The 12,500-nt window shown below is 61.5% G+C and overlaps 3 non-coding genes across 3 annotated transcripts in view; all 3 read left to right on the forward strand.

Moving 5' to 3' along the window:
• Positions 1 to 7,727: 7,727 nt before the first annotated feature.
• LOC149063336 (small subunit ribosomal RNA) lies at positions 7,728 to 10,215 on the forward strand. The gene has a single exon (XR_016189997.1). It is a non-coding gene; the product is annotated as a small subunit ribosomal RNA (ribosomal RNA).
• Positions 10,216 to 10,427: 212 nt separating this feature from the next.
• LOC149063337 (5.8S ribosomal RNA) lies at positions 10,428 to 10,585 on the forward strand. Its single transcript, XR_016190023.1, has one exon. It is a non-coding gene; the product is annotated as a 5.8S ribosomal RNA (ribosomal RNA).
• Positions 10,586 to 10,987: 402 nt separating this feature from the next.
• The window catches only part of LOC149063338 (large subunit ribosomal RNA), a 4,199-nt gene continuing 2,686 nt past the window's right edge, over positions 10,988 to 12,500 (forward strand). Inside the window, exon 1 of the ribosomal RNA XR_016190015.1 lies at positions 10,988 to 12,500. This exon is cut by the window's right edge and continues 2,686 nt beyond it. This is a non-coding gene — a ribosomal RNA (large subunit ribosomal RNA).

The raw sequence follows: 12,500 nt of genomic DNA on the forward strand, positions 1-12,500 counted from the left end.
TTTTTTTGTCAAAACCGTTCGACGTGCCGACTCCATGGAATTTCGGAGTAGACTGCTGCTTGTCAGCCGCGCGACCGTGATGCACAGTGTGCAGGGCTACGGTGACGACACTGTCCCCATTCACCAGAGGAGGAAAGGGACAGTGAAATATCATTCGAACCAGTACTGTCCTCATCGCTATCGGTGACGAGGGGGTTAGTGCACTGTCCTCATCGCTAACGGGGACGATAGGGACAGTGCACTGTCCTCATCGCTATCGGGGACGATAGGGACAGTGCACTGTCCTCATCTACCAGAAGGTAATAAGGACAGTGTGCATGTTGTATTATCACTGTCCCAATCCGCGCGCGCCCGGTGGTCGGCCGCACTGCTACGCGGGACCGCCTGGCGGCCGGCTAGCGGGACGCGGCTTGCAGCGTTCGATTTACGCGGGTGCGTACGGTGGTCGACGACTTGCAACAACGTCACGGGTGGTCGGTTAGACGAAATGCGCTCGGGGTTGCCCGGGTAGACCGCGGTCGGTGGGACGGGAGAAGATTTGTTCATGTCGGGTGAAAAAAAAATTACCAGATGGTAATAAGGACAGTGTGCATGTTGTATTATCACTGTCCCAATCCGCGCGCGCCCGGTGGTCGGTGTCGTAGGTGGTCGGCCGCACTGCTACGCGGGACCGCCTGGCGGCCGGCTAGCGGGACGCGATTTGCGTCCCGCCCGCGCAGGCGGCGCCATTTTTTTTCGTGCCGTGCAGCCACGCGGCGTGCAGCGTTCGATTTACGCGGGTGCGTACGGTGGTCGACGACTTGCAACAACGTCACGGGTGGTCGGTTAGACGAAATGCGCTCGGGGTTGCCCGGGTAGACCGCGGTCGGTGGGACGGGAGAAGATTTGTTCATGTCGGGTGAAAAAAAAATTACCAGATGGTAATAAGGACAGTGTGCATGTTGTATTATCACTGTCCCAATCCGCGCGCGCCCGGTGGTCGGTGTCGTAGGTGGTCGGCCGCACTGCTACGCGGGACCGCCTGGCGGCCGGCTAGCGGGACGCGATTTGCGTCCCGCCCGCGCAGGCGGCGCCATTTTTTTTCGTGCCGTGCAGCCACGCGGCGTGCAGCGTTCGATTTACGCGGGTGCGTACGGTGGTCGACGACTTGCAACAACGTCACGGGTGGTCGGTTAGACGAAATGCGCTCGGGGTTGCCCGGGTAGACCGCGGTCGGTGGGACGGGAGAAGATTTGTTCATGTCGGGTGAAAAAAAAATTACCAGATGGTAATAAGGACAGTGTGCATGTTGTATTATCACTGTCCCAATCCGCGCGCGCCCGGTGGTCGGTGTCGTAGGTGGTCGGCCGCACTGCTACGCGGGACCGCCTGGCGGCCGGCTAGCGGGACGCGATTTGCGTCCCGCCCGCGCAGGCGGCGCCATTTTTTTTTTTTTTAAAAACATTTCGCCTTACCGCTACGCAGCGACATGTGTGTTGTGCGGTGATTTTTTTTCGGCCGTGGGACTGGTGTCGGGCGGACCGCGGTCGGACGGAAAATAAAAATCCTCGGCCGTGACGTCCGAGTGCCCGGGTGACCCTCCCGGGCGGTTGTCGGGCGAAAACAAAAATATTTCACCTCGTCCCGGGGACCAGTCTGCGGAGTGCCCGGTGACCCTGCCGGGCGGAGCGCACGCCGGTCGGCCGGTTCAGTGATCGTCTCTCTAGGGTTGGTCTCGCGGCCTACACCGGGATAGGTTAGGATAGGTTCGTGGTTCGGTCGCGGTCGACTGGCCCGCAGGTCCGGGCGACGGGCGCTATTTTTTTTTTTTGTCAAAACCGTTCGACGTGCCGACTCCATGGAATTTCGGAGTAGACTGCTGCTTGTCAGCCGCGCGACCGTGATGCACAGTGTGCAGGGCTACGGTGACGACACTGTCCCCATTCACCAGAGGAGGAAAGGGACAGTGAAATATCATTCGAACCAGTACTGTCCTCATCGCTATCGGTGACGAGGGGGTTAGTGCACTGTCCTCATCGCTAACGGGGACGATAGGGACAGTGCACTGTCCTCATCGCTATCGGGGACGATAGGGACAGTGCACTGTCCTCATCTACCAGAAGGTAATAAGGACAGTGTGCATGTTGTATTATCACTGTCCCAATCCGCGCGCGCCCGGTGGTCGGCCGCACTGCTACGCGGGACCGCCTGGCGGCCGGCTAGCGGGACGCGGCTTGCAGCGTTCGATTTACGCGGGTGCGTACGGTGGTCGACGACTTGCAACAACGTCACGGGTGGTCGGTTAGACGAAATGCGCTCGGGGTTGCCCGGGTAGACCGCGGTCGGTGGGACGGGAGAAGATTTGTTCATGTCGGGTGAAAAAAAAATTACCAGATGGTAATAAGGACAGTGTGCATGTTGTATTATCACTGTCCCAATCCGCGCGCGCCCGGTGGTCGGTGTCGTAGGTGGTCGGCCGCACTGCTACGCGGGACCGCCTGGCGGCCGGCTAGCGGGACGCGATTTGCGTCCCGCCCGCGCAGGCGGCGCCATTTTTTTTCGTGCCGTGCAGCCACGCGGCGTGCAGCGTTCGATTTACGCGGGTGCGTACGGTGGTCGACGACTTGCAACAACGTCACGGGTGGTCGGTTAGACGAAATGCGCTCGGGGTTGCCCGGGTAGACCGCGGTCGGTGGGACGGGAGAAGATTTGTTCATGTCGGGTGAAAAAAAAATTACCAGATGGTAATAAGGACAGTGTGCATGTTGTATTATCACTGTCCCAATCCGCGCGCGCCCGGTGGTCGGTGTCGTAGGTGGTCGGCCGCACTGCTACGCGGGACCGCCTGGCGGCCGGCTAGCGGGACGCGATTTGCGTCCCGCCCGCGCAGGCGGCGCCATTTTTTTTCGTGCCGTGCAGCCACGCGGCGTGCAGCGTTCGATTTACGCGGGTGCGTACGGTGGTCGACGACTTGCAACAACGTCACGGGTGGTCGGTTAGACGAAATGCGCTCGGGGTTGCCCGGGTAGACCGCGGTCGGTGGGACGGGAGAAGATTTGTTCATGTCGGGTGAAAAAAAAATTACCAGATGGTAATAAGGACAGTGTGCATGTTGTATTATCACTGTCCCAATCCGCGCGCGCCCGGTGGTCGGTGTCGTAGGTGGTCGGCCGCACTGCTACGCGGGACCGCCTGGCGGCCGGCTAGCGGGACGCGATTTGCGTCCCGCCCGCGCAGGCGGCGCCATTTTTTTTCGTGCCGTGCAGCCACGCGGCGTGCAGCGTTCGATTTACGCGGGTGCGTACGGTGGTCGACGACTTGCAACAACGTCACGGGTGGTCGGTTAGACGAAATGCGCTCGGGGTTGCCCGGGTAGACCGCGGTCGGTGGGACGGGAGAAGATTTGTTCATGTCGGGTGAAAAAAAAATTACCAGATGGTAATAAGGACAGTGTGCATGTTGTATTATCACTGTCCCAATCCGCGCGCGCCCGGTGGTCGGTGTCGTAGGTGGTCGGCCGCACTGCTACGCGGGACCGCCTGGCGGCCGGCTAGCGGGACGCGATTTGCGTCCCGCCCGCGCAGGCGGCGCCATTTTTTTTCGTGCCGTGCAGCCACGCGGCGTGCAGCGTTCGATTTACGCGGGTGCGTACGGTGGTCGACGACTTGCAACAACGTCACGGGTGGTCGGTTAGACGAAATGCGCTCGGGGTTGCCCGGGTAGACCGCGGTCGGTGGGACGGGAGAAGATTTGTTCATGTCGGGTGAAAAAAAAATTACCAGATGGTAATAAGGACAGTGTGCATGTTGTATTATCACTGTCCCAATCCGCGCGCGCCCGGTGGTCGGTGTCGTAGGTGGTCGGCCGCACTGCTACGCGGGACCGCCTGGCGGCCGGCTAGCGGGACGCGATTTGCGTCCCGCCCGCGCAGGCGGCGCCATTTTTTTTCGTGCCGTGCAGCCACGCGGCGTGCAGCGTTCGATTTACGCGGGTGCGTACGGTGGTCGACGACTTGCAACAACGTCACGGGTGGTCGGTTAGACGAAATGCGCTCGGGGTTGCCCGGGTAGACCGCGGTCGGTGGGACGGGAGAAGATTTGTTCATGTCGGGTGAAAAAAAAATTACCAGATGGTAATAAGGACAGTGTGCATGTTGTATTATCACTGTCCCAATCCGCGCGCGCCCGGTGGTCGGTGTCGTAGGTGGTCGGCCGCACTGCTACGCGGGACCGCCTGGCGGCCGGCTAGCGGGACGCGATTTGCGTCCCGCCCGCGCAGGCGGCGCCATTTTTTTTCGTGCCGTGCAGCCACGCGGCGTGCAGCGTTCGATTTACGCGGGTGCGTACGGTGGTCGACGACTTGCAACAACGTCACGGGTGGTCGGTTAGACGAAATGCGCTCGGGGTTGCCCGGGTAGACCGCGGTCGGTGGGACGGGAGAAGATTTGTTCATGTCGGGTGAAAAAAAAATTACCAGATGGTAATAAGGACAGTGTGCATGTTGTATTATCACTGTCCCAATCCGCGCGCGCCCGGTGGTCGGTGTCGTAGGTGGTCGGCCGCACTGCTACGCGGGACCGCCTGGCGGCCGGCTAGCGGGACGCGATTTGCGTCCCGCCCGCGCAGGCGGCGCCATTTTTTTTCGTGCCGTGCAGCCACGCGGCGTGCAGCGTTCGATTTACGCGGGTGCGTACGGTGGTCGACGACTTGCAACAACGTCACGGGTGGTCGGTTAGACGAAATGCGCTCGGGGTTGCCCGGGTAGACCGCGGTCGGTGGGACGGGAGAAGATTTGTTCATGTCGGGTGAAAAAAAAATTACCAGATGGTAATAAGGACAGTGTGCATGTTGTATTATCACTGTCCCAATCCGCGCGCGCCCGGTGGTCGGTGTCGTAGGTGGTCGGCCGCACTGCTACGCGGGACCGCCTGGCGGCCGGCTAGCGGGACGCGATTTGCGTCCCGCCCGCGCAGGCGGCGCCATTTTTTTTCGTGCCGTGCAGCCACGCGGCGTGCAGCGTTCGATTTACGCGGGTGCGTACGGTGGTCGACGACTTGCAACAACGTCACGGGTGGTCGGTTAGACGAAATGCGCTCGGGGTTGCCCGGGTAGACCGCGGTCGGTGGGACGGGAGAAGATTTGTTCATGTCGGGTGAAAAAAAAATTACCAGATGGTAATAAGGACAGTGTGCATGTTGTATTATCACTGTCCCAATCCGCGCGCGCCCGGTGGTCGGTGTCGTAGGTGGTCGGCCGCACTGCTACGCGGGACCGCCTGGCGGCCGGCTAGCGGGACGCGATTTGCGTCCCGCCCGCGCAGGCGGCGCCATTTTTTTTCGTGCCGTGCAGCCACGCGGCGTGCAGCGTTCGATTTACGCGGGTGCGTACGGTGGTCGACGACTTGTAACAACGTCACGGGTGGTCGGTTAGACGAAATGCGCTCGGGGTTGCCCGGGTAGACCGCGGTCGGTGGGACGGGAGAAGATTTGTTCATGTCGGGTGGTCGGGTGAAAAAAAATTACGTAGCACTGTTACGCGCGTCCTAACGTCGTTTACGATGAACACGTATTATTTTCCAGTCGACCGTCCACGGTGGTCCGTCGAGCCGGGGTAGGTCGCATGCGGGCAGCCCGGACGTCGACGTTGCACGGGGTTTCGAAACCGGAGTTTTTGGATCGCGATTTTTTCCAAACCCAATAACTCGTTAACGGTCGGTTTTCGGTGGACGAACCAAAGAGGTGATCTCGTCGGGCGCACCGAATACTATCAGGAATAGTAGGTCCGACGGACGTGATGCGATTTTTAAATATTTTTCGATTGTGCGATTGTGGCGGGGGTATTAGTGTTCGGGTGGGGGGAACCGATACGCGCGCCGATTGCGGTAGTTGACGGGCGCGCGTCCACTGTTGCACGAGCGACGCTACGCCATTACGGGTGGTCGGTTAGACGAAATGTATTATCACTGTCCCAATCCGCGCGCCCGGTGGTCGGTGTCGTAGGCGGTCGGCCGGTACTGCTACTCGGGACCGCATGGCGGCCGGCTAGATTTGCGTCCCGCCATTTTTTTTCGTGCCGTGCCGCCAAGCGGCGTGCGTACGGTGGTCGACGACTTGTAACAACGTCACGGGTGGTCGGTTAGACGAAATGCGCTCGGGTGGCCCGGGTAGACCGCGGTCGGTGGGACGGGAGAAGATTTGTTCATGTCGGGTGGTCGGGTGAAAAAAAATTACGTAGCACTGTTACGCGCGTCCTAACGTCGTTTACGATGAACACGTATTATTTTCCAGTCGACCGTCCACGGTGGTCCGTCGAGCCGGGGTAGGTCGCATGCGGGCAGCCCGGACGTCGACGTTGCACGGGGTTTCGAAACCGGAGTTTTTGGATCGCGATTTTTTCCAAACCCAATAACTCGTTATCGGTCGGTGTTCGGTGGACGAACCAAAGAGGTGATCTCGTCGGGCGCACCGAATACTATCAGGAATAGTAGGTCCGACGGACGTGATGCGATTTTTAAATATTTTTCGATTGTGCGATTGCGGCGGGGGTATTAGTGTTCGGGTGGGGGGAACCGATACGCGCGCCGATTGCGGTAGTTGACGGGCGCGCGTCCACTGTTGCACGAGCGACGCTACGCCATTACGGGTGGTCGGTTAGACGAAATGTATTATCACTGTCCCAATCCGCGCGCCCGGTGGTCGGTGTCGTAGGTGGTCGGCCGGCTAGATTTGCGTCCCGCCACTTTTTTTCGTGCCGTGCCGCCAAGCGGCGTGCGTACGGTGGTCGACGACTTGTAACAACGTTAGGCGAAATGCGATTGTGGCGGGGGTATTAGTGTTCGGGCGGGGGGATCCGATACGGGCGCGGATTGCGGTAGTCCACGGGCGCGCGTCCACTGTTACACGAACGACGCTACGCCATTAAGGTGGAAAAACCCGGGATTTTGTAAATTTGTGAGCGGTTCGGTCGTCGGCGTTGCAGTCGACGGCCGGCCGCCGATCACGAACACCACAACAGCAAAGCCACGGGCGACGCCGAAGACGGCGCGTACACCTCGCGGCGCCCACCGGTCGCCGCCAACTGACGGTCGTCCACGTACGCGGGACACCGTCGGTTGAGTGGCCGGTCCGGTGAGAGCCGGCGGAAGGTGACACGCGTCCGCGTTTCGGCCGCCGACCCATCTCGCAATCCGAGTGGCGAAACTCAACCGGCGCCGCGCGTCCACCAGCCGGTGTTTGCGCGGCGCGCGCCAATCCACACCGATGACGACTCCCGTTACCGTTCCGCGTGTCACGAACACTCGACGCCAGAACATTCCCGCCGCGGCCGGCCATCGTCGCCGCGCCCGGCGGTCGCCGGGGCGAAGCCACGGGACGGCGGACTTCGCGTCGCGTCCCGGCTTCCCCCTCGATCTCGGCTGGGGGCCGTTACGAATCGGGCGAGAGCCGGTCTCGGTACGCTCGCCGGGGACCCGTGCACACACCGTCACCCGAACCCGGCGGTCGACCGTCACCCGGTCCGTCTCGTCAACGTGTCGCACTCCGTGTGCCGACCACACCACACACACATTTTGTTGTTGTTGAACCGCGGTCGGTCGCGCGGCCGTGACCCACAGCGGTCCCGGCCACGCGATCGCCCTCGGCGTCGGCTCGCCGCCCCCTTCCGCGGGGCGTCGGACCGGCGCTCGGACGCACGCGTCCCAGGCCGCCACGCGCGTGGCGGTCGCGGGGCGCGGTAGCAGTAAACCCGAGATCCCTGGTTGATCCTGCCAGTAGTCATATGCTTGTCTCAAAGATTAAGCCATGCATGTCTCAGTGCAAGCCGCATTAAGGTGAAACCGCGAAAGGCTCATTAAATCAGTTGTGGTTCCTTAGATCGTACCCAAGTTACTTGGATAACTGTGGTAATTCTAGAGCTAATACATGCCGACAGAGTTCCGACCGTCGCGGCGCTCTCGGGCGTCGCGCGCGGGAGGAACGCTTTTATTAGATCAAAACCGGCCCGTCGCGGCGCGCTTCGTGCGCGTCCCGATCGCGGCCCGCGCAAAGACCTGGTGACTCTGAATAACTTCGAGCTGATCGCACGGTCTCCGTACCGGCGACGCATCTTTCAAATGTCTGCCTTATCAACTGTCGACGGTAGGTTCCATGCCTACCGTGGTGGTAACGGGTAACGGGGAATCAGGGTTCGATTCCGGAGAGGGAGCCTGAGAAACGGCTACCACATCCAAGGAAGGCAGCAGGCGCGCAAATTACCCACTCCCGGAACGGGGAGGTAGTGACGAAAAATAACGATACGGGACTCATCCGAGGCCCCGTAATCGGAATGAGAACACTTTAAAACCTTTAAACGAGGATCAATTGGAGGGCAAGTCTGGTGCCAGCAGCCGCGGTAATTCCAGCTCCAATAGCGTATATTAAAGTTGTTGCGGTTAAAAAGCTCGTAGTCGGATCTGTGTCTGGGCGGTGCCGGACCACCCTGGCGGTCCGGCGTGTCGCGGCCGGCCGTGCCGCGGGACCACGTGTCCCGTCGGCGCGGTCGCCGTCGCGCTCGTCAGCCGTCTCGGGGTGTTAGTTACCGGCACGTCGGCCGGACGTATTGTCGGCAGGCGGACACGTGTCTCGTGCTCCCGGCGCGCCGCGCGGCCACGCGTCGCGCGGCCGTCGGGGTTCGACGACGGCGGCCGCCTACTCCAATCTTGCTGCGCGGTGCTCTTCACCGAGTGCCGTCGGCGGGCCGACACGTTTACTTTGAACAAATTAGAGTGCTCAAAGCAGGCTCAAATCTGGCGGGGCGGCTTCACGGCCGTCTCGTCAAAAGGCCCTGAATACTGGTCGCATGGAATAATGGAACAAGACCTCGGTCCCGCGCATCTCCGCCCTTCGCGGGCGCGCGAAACCGCCCTCCGGGGCGTTTCCGTGCGCGGGCCGCCGGGCCGCGGGCGCCAGTCGCCCGCGCGTCCCGCCGGGCCGGTTTTCGGGACCGGAGGTAATGATCAACAGAGACGGGCGGGGGCATTCGTACCGAGACGTTAGAGGTGAAATTCTTGGATCGTCTCGAGACGAACTGACGCGAAAGCATTTGCCAAGTACGTTCTCGTATGATCAAGAACGAAAGTTAGAGGTTCGAAGGCGATCAGATACCGCCCTAGTTCTAACTGTAAACGATGCCAGCTAGCGATCCGCCGGCGTTTCATTAACGACCCGGCGGGCAGCTTCCGGGAAACCGAAGCTTTTCGGTTCCGGGGGAAGTATGATTGCAAAGTTGAAACTTAAAGGAATTGACGGAAGGGCACCACCAGGAGTGGAGCCTGCGGCTTAATTTGACTCAACACGGGAAACCTCACCAGGCCCGGACACCGGAAAGATTGACAGATTGAGAGCTCTTTCTTGATTCGGTGGGTGGTGGTGCATGGCCGTTCTTAGTTGGTGGAGCGATCTGTCTGGTTAATTCCGATAACGAACGAGACTCTGTCCTGCTAACTAGGCGGGTAAACCCGGGTCGGCGTGGGCGCGGCGCCGGCGGTTTCGGCCGTCTGCGTTCGCGTTCCCGTCGGCTCGGCCCGGTATCCCCGAACGCGTTCGCCCGTCGTCCACGGCGGTCGTCGGGCGCGGCCGCGCCATCCGCGTCCCGGCGTGCGGCGGGCGTGCGGGGGTCGGGGGGCAACCTCCGGTCGCCGTGCGTCAGTCGTGCGCTGGGCTCCGCGGTGAAGCGCGCCGCGTTCGCGGCCGTCGCCGGCGGATCACGATACGTTACTAGGGCTACCGCCGGCTCCCAGGAGCTTAAACTCTTCTTAGAGGGACAGGCGGCGGACGAAAATAGCCGCACGAGACTGAGCGATAACAGGTCTGTGATGCCCTTAGATGTTCTGGGCCGCACGCGCGCTACACTGAAGGAATCAGCGTGTGTTAACATTCCTGGGCCGACAGGCTTCCGGGTAACCCGCTGAACCTCCTTCGTGCTTAGGGATCGTGGCTTGCAATTTTTCCACGTGAACGAGGAATTCCCAGTAAGCGCGAGTCATCAGCTCGCGTTGATTACGTCCCTGCCCTTTGTACACACCGCCCGTCGCTACTACCGATTGAACGACCGCAGTGAGGTCTTCGGACTGGACGCGCGTTATTCGGCCCCCTCGGGGGCTGGGTCGTCGCGCGACCGGGAAGATGACCGAACTCGGCCGTTTAGAGGAAGTAAAAGTCGTAACAAGGTTTCCGTAGGTGAACCTGCGGAAGGATCATTAGAGACGGGCCCGCGGCGCCGGCGACTCGCTTGCCGGTCTCGCGCGCGCCTAATCCGACCCCGTGGCCGCGTGCGCTCGCGCGCGACAACCGCGCACGGTTGTCGTCCGCCGACCGCCCGCGCGCCGCGACCCCCGACCGAGAGTCGACCGAAAGATGGTTACCGTCGTCGGAAGACGATTGTGTAAACGAAAAAAAAAAAAAACAAACACCCGACCCCGAACGGCGGATCACTTGGCTCGTGGATCGATGAAGACCGCAGCTATCTGCGCGTCGTCGTGTAATCCGCAGGTTATACGAACATCGACCAGTCGAACGCACATTGCGGCCTCGGTGACCCGCGGGTCCCGGGCCACGCCTGTCTGAGGGTCGTATACCGGATACTCGGCCAGACCGATGCGCCGGCACGGCAGGCGTCCGGCGGAGCGCGCGCGCCGCGTCCGGTCCTCACGGGGACCGGCGCCCGCGCGCCCGTCGGCCGCACGCCGCGCCCGCGCGAGTTTGGCGGCTCGACCGGGGAAAACGCGGGCTACCGCTCGCGGCTGCCCCCGGTCGTCCGCCCAAGTTGTGACGGCAAACAGTCACGGGTTCTCGCGCCGTCGAACGGCACGTCCCCGTCCGCCCGCCGCGCGAGAGCGCGGCCGGGTCGGCTGAGAGTCGTCCTCGAGACGCCACCTCTCCGGCAACCGAGAAGCGGACGCGGACCGTCGCCGCGCGGACGGAGCGCGGACCCGCGCACCAGTTACCACCACCACACGTACCACACACTTGTTCCGACCTCAGATCAGGCGGGACTACCCGCCGGATTTAAGCATATTAATAAGCGGAGGAAAAGAAAACAACCGTGATTCCCCCAGTAGCGGCGAGCGAACAGGGAAAAGCCCATCGCCGAATCCCGCCGCGCACTTTTGTGTCGCGGCACGTATGGGAGTTGTGGCGTACGGGCCGGCCTCGTTGCCGGGGCGCACGTGACGGTCCAAGTCTCCCTTGAACGGGGCCATGGCCCGCAGATGGTGCCAGGCCAGTAGAGGCCGTCACAGCGTTCCGGGATCGGACCGCGCCTTCGAGTCGGGTTGCTTGAGAGTGCAGCCCGAAGCGGGTGGTAAACTCCATCTAAGGCTAAATACGGCCACGAGACCGATAGTGGACAAGTACCGTGAGGGAAAGTTGAAAAGAACTTTGAAGAGAGAGTTCATAAGAACGTGAAACCGTTCGGGTGTAAACGGACAGAGCCCGCGAGTCCCCGCCGGGCGAATTCACGGTCGGTGGTCTCACCGCCGGCCGGATCTTTCGCTCGGTCAGCGGACGTCGCGACTCGTTGGGCGCCGGCCGAAGGGCCCGGGTGGCGGTTCGTCGCGGCGGTCGCGCCTCGGCGTGACCGTTCGCGCCGAACCCCGGTGCTCCTGGTCGGCTCGCCCGACGGCATGAACCGTCGACGCGGCCCCGTCGCAGGCGGGGTCCCGTCGGTCGGCGACGAGTTTCGGGCTACTTTCCGACCCGTCTTGAAACACGGACCAAGGAGTCTAACGTGTGCGCGAGTCAACGGTGATCTCACGAAAAACCACGTTTGGCGCAATGAAAGTGAACCGTTTACGGTGCGGACGATGGCCTAGCGACCGAACCCACCGGCGTTCAAAGTCGCGCTGGTCCGCAGTCCGGGGGCGTCTCCGCCAGGTCGGCTCCGGCCGTCCGGGGGCGCACCCTTAGCGCACACGTTGGTACCCGAAAGATGGTGAACTATGCCTGGCCAGGATGAAGTCAGGGGAAACCCTGATGGAGGTCCGCAGCGATTCTGACGTGCAAATCGATCGTCTGAGCTGGGTATAGGGGCGAAAGACTAATCGAACCATCTAGTAGCTGGTTCCATCCGAAGTTTCCCTCAGGATAGCTGGCGCCGATGTGTCCCGCCCGTTCGCGGGCGTACGGACGCCGGTGGGACTCCGCGCTGTACGGCGCGGTAACAACCCGCTCGTAACACGGAGGATGTCTCATACGGTAAAGCGAATGATTAGAGGACATTGGGGCCGAAACGACCTCAACCTATTCTCAAACTATAAATGGGTGAGATCGCCGGCTTTACCTGGTACACCGCGTGAACCGCGTGCGAAGCCGGCGACGGAACCCTAGGCGCTTAGTGGGCCATTTTTGGTAAGCAGAACTGGCGCTGCGGGATGAACCGAACGCCGAGTTAAGGCGCCGAAATCGACGCGTATTCAGAGACCATGAAAGGCGTTGGTTGCTGATGACAGCAGGACGGTGGCCATGGAAGTCGGAATCCGCTAAGGAG

This window comes from Diuraphis noxia, unplaced genomic scaffold (assembly GCF_037042655.1).
Source record: "Diuraphis noxia isolate RWA-SAM2 unplaced genomic scaffold, SU_Dnox_SAM2 contig0001, whole genome shotgun sequence".
NCBI classification, from domain to species: Eukaryota; Metazoa; Arthropoda; class Insecta; order Hemiptera; family Aphididae; genus Diuraphis; species Diuraphis noxia.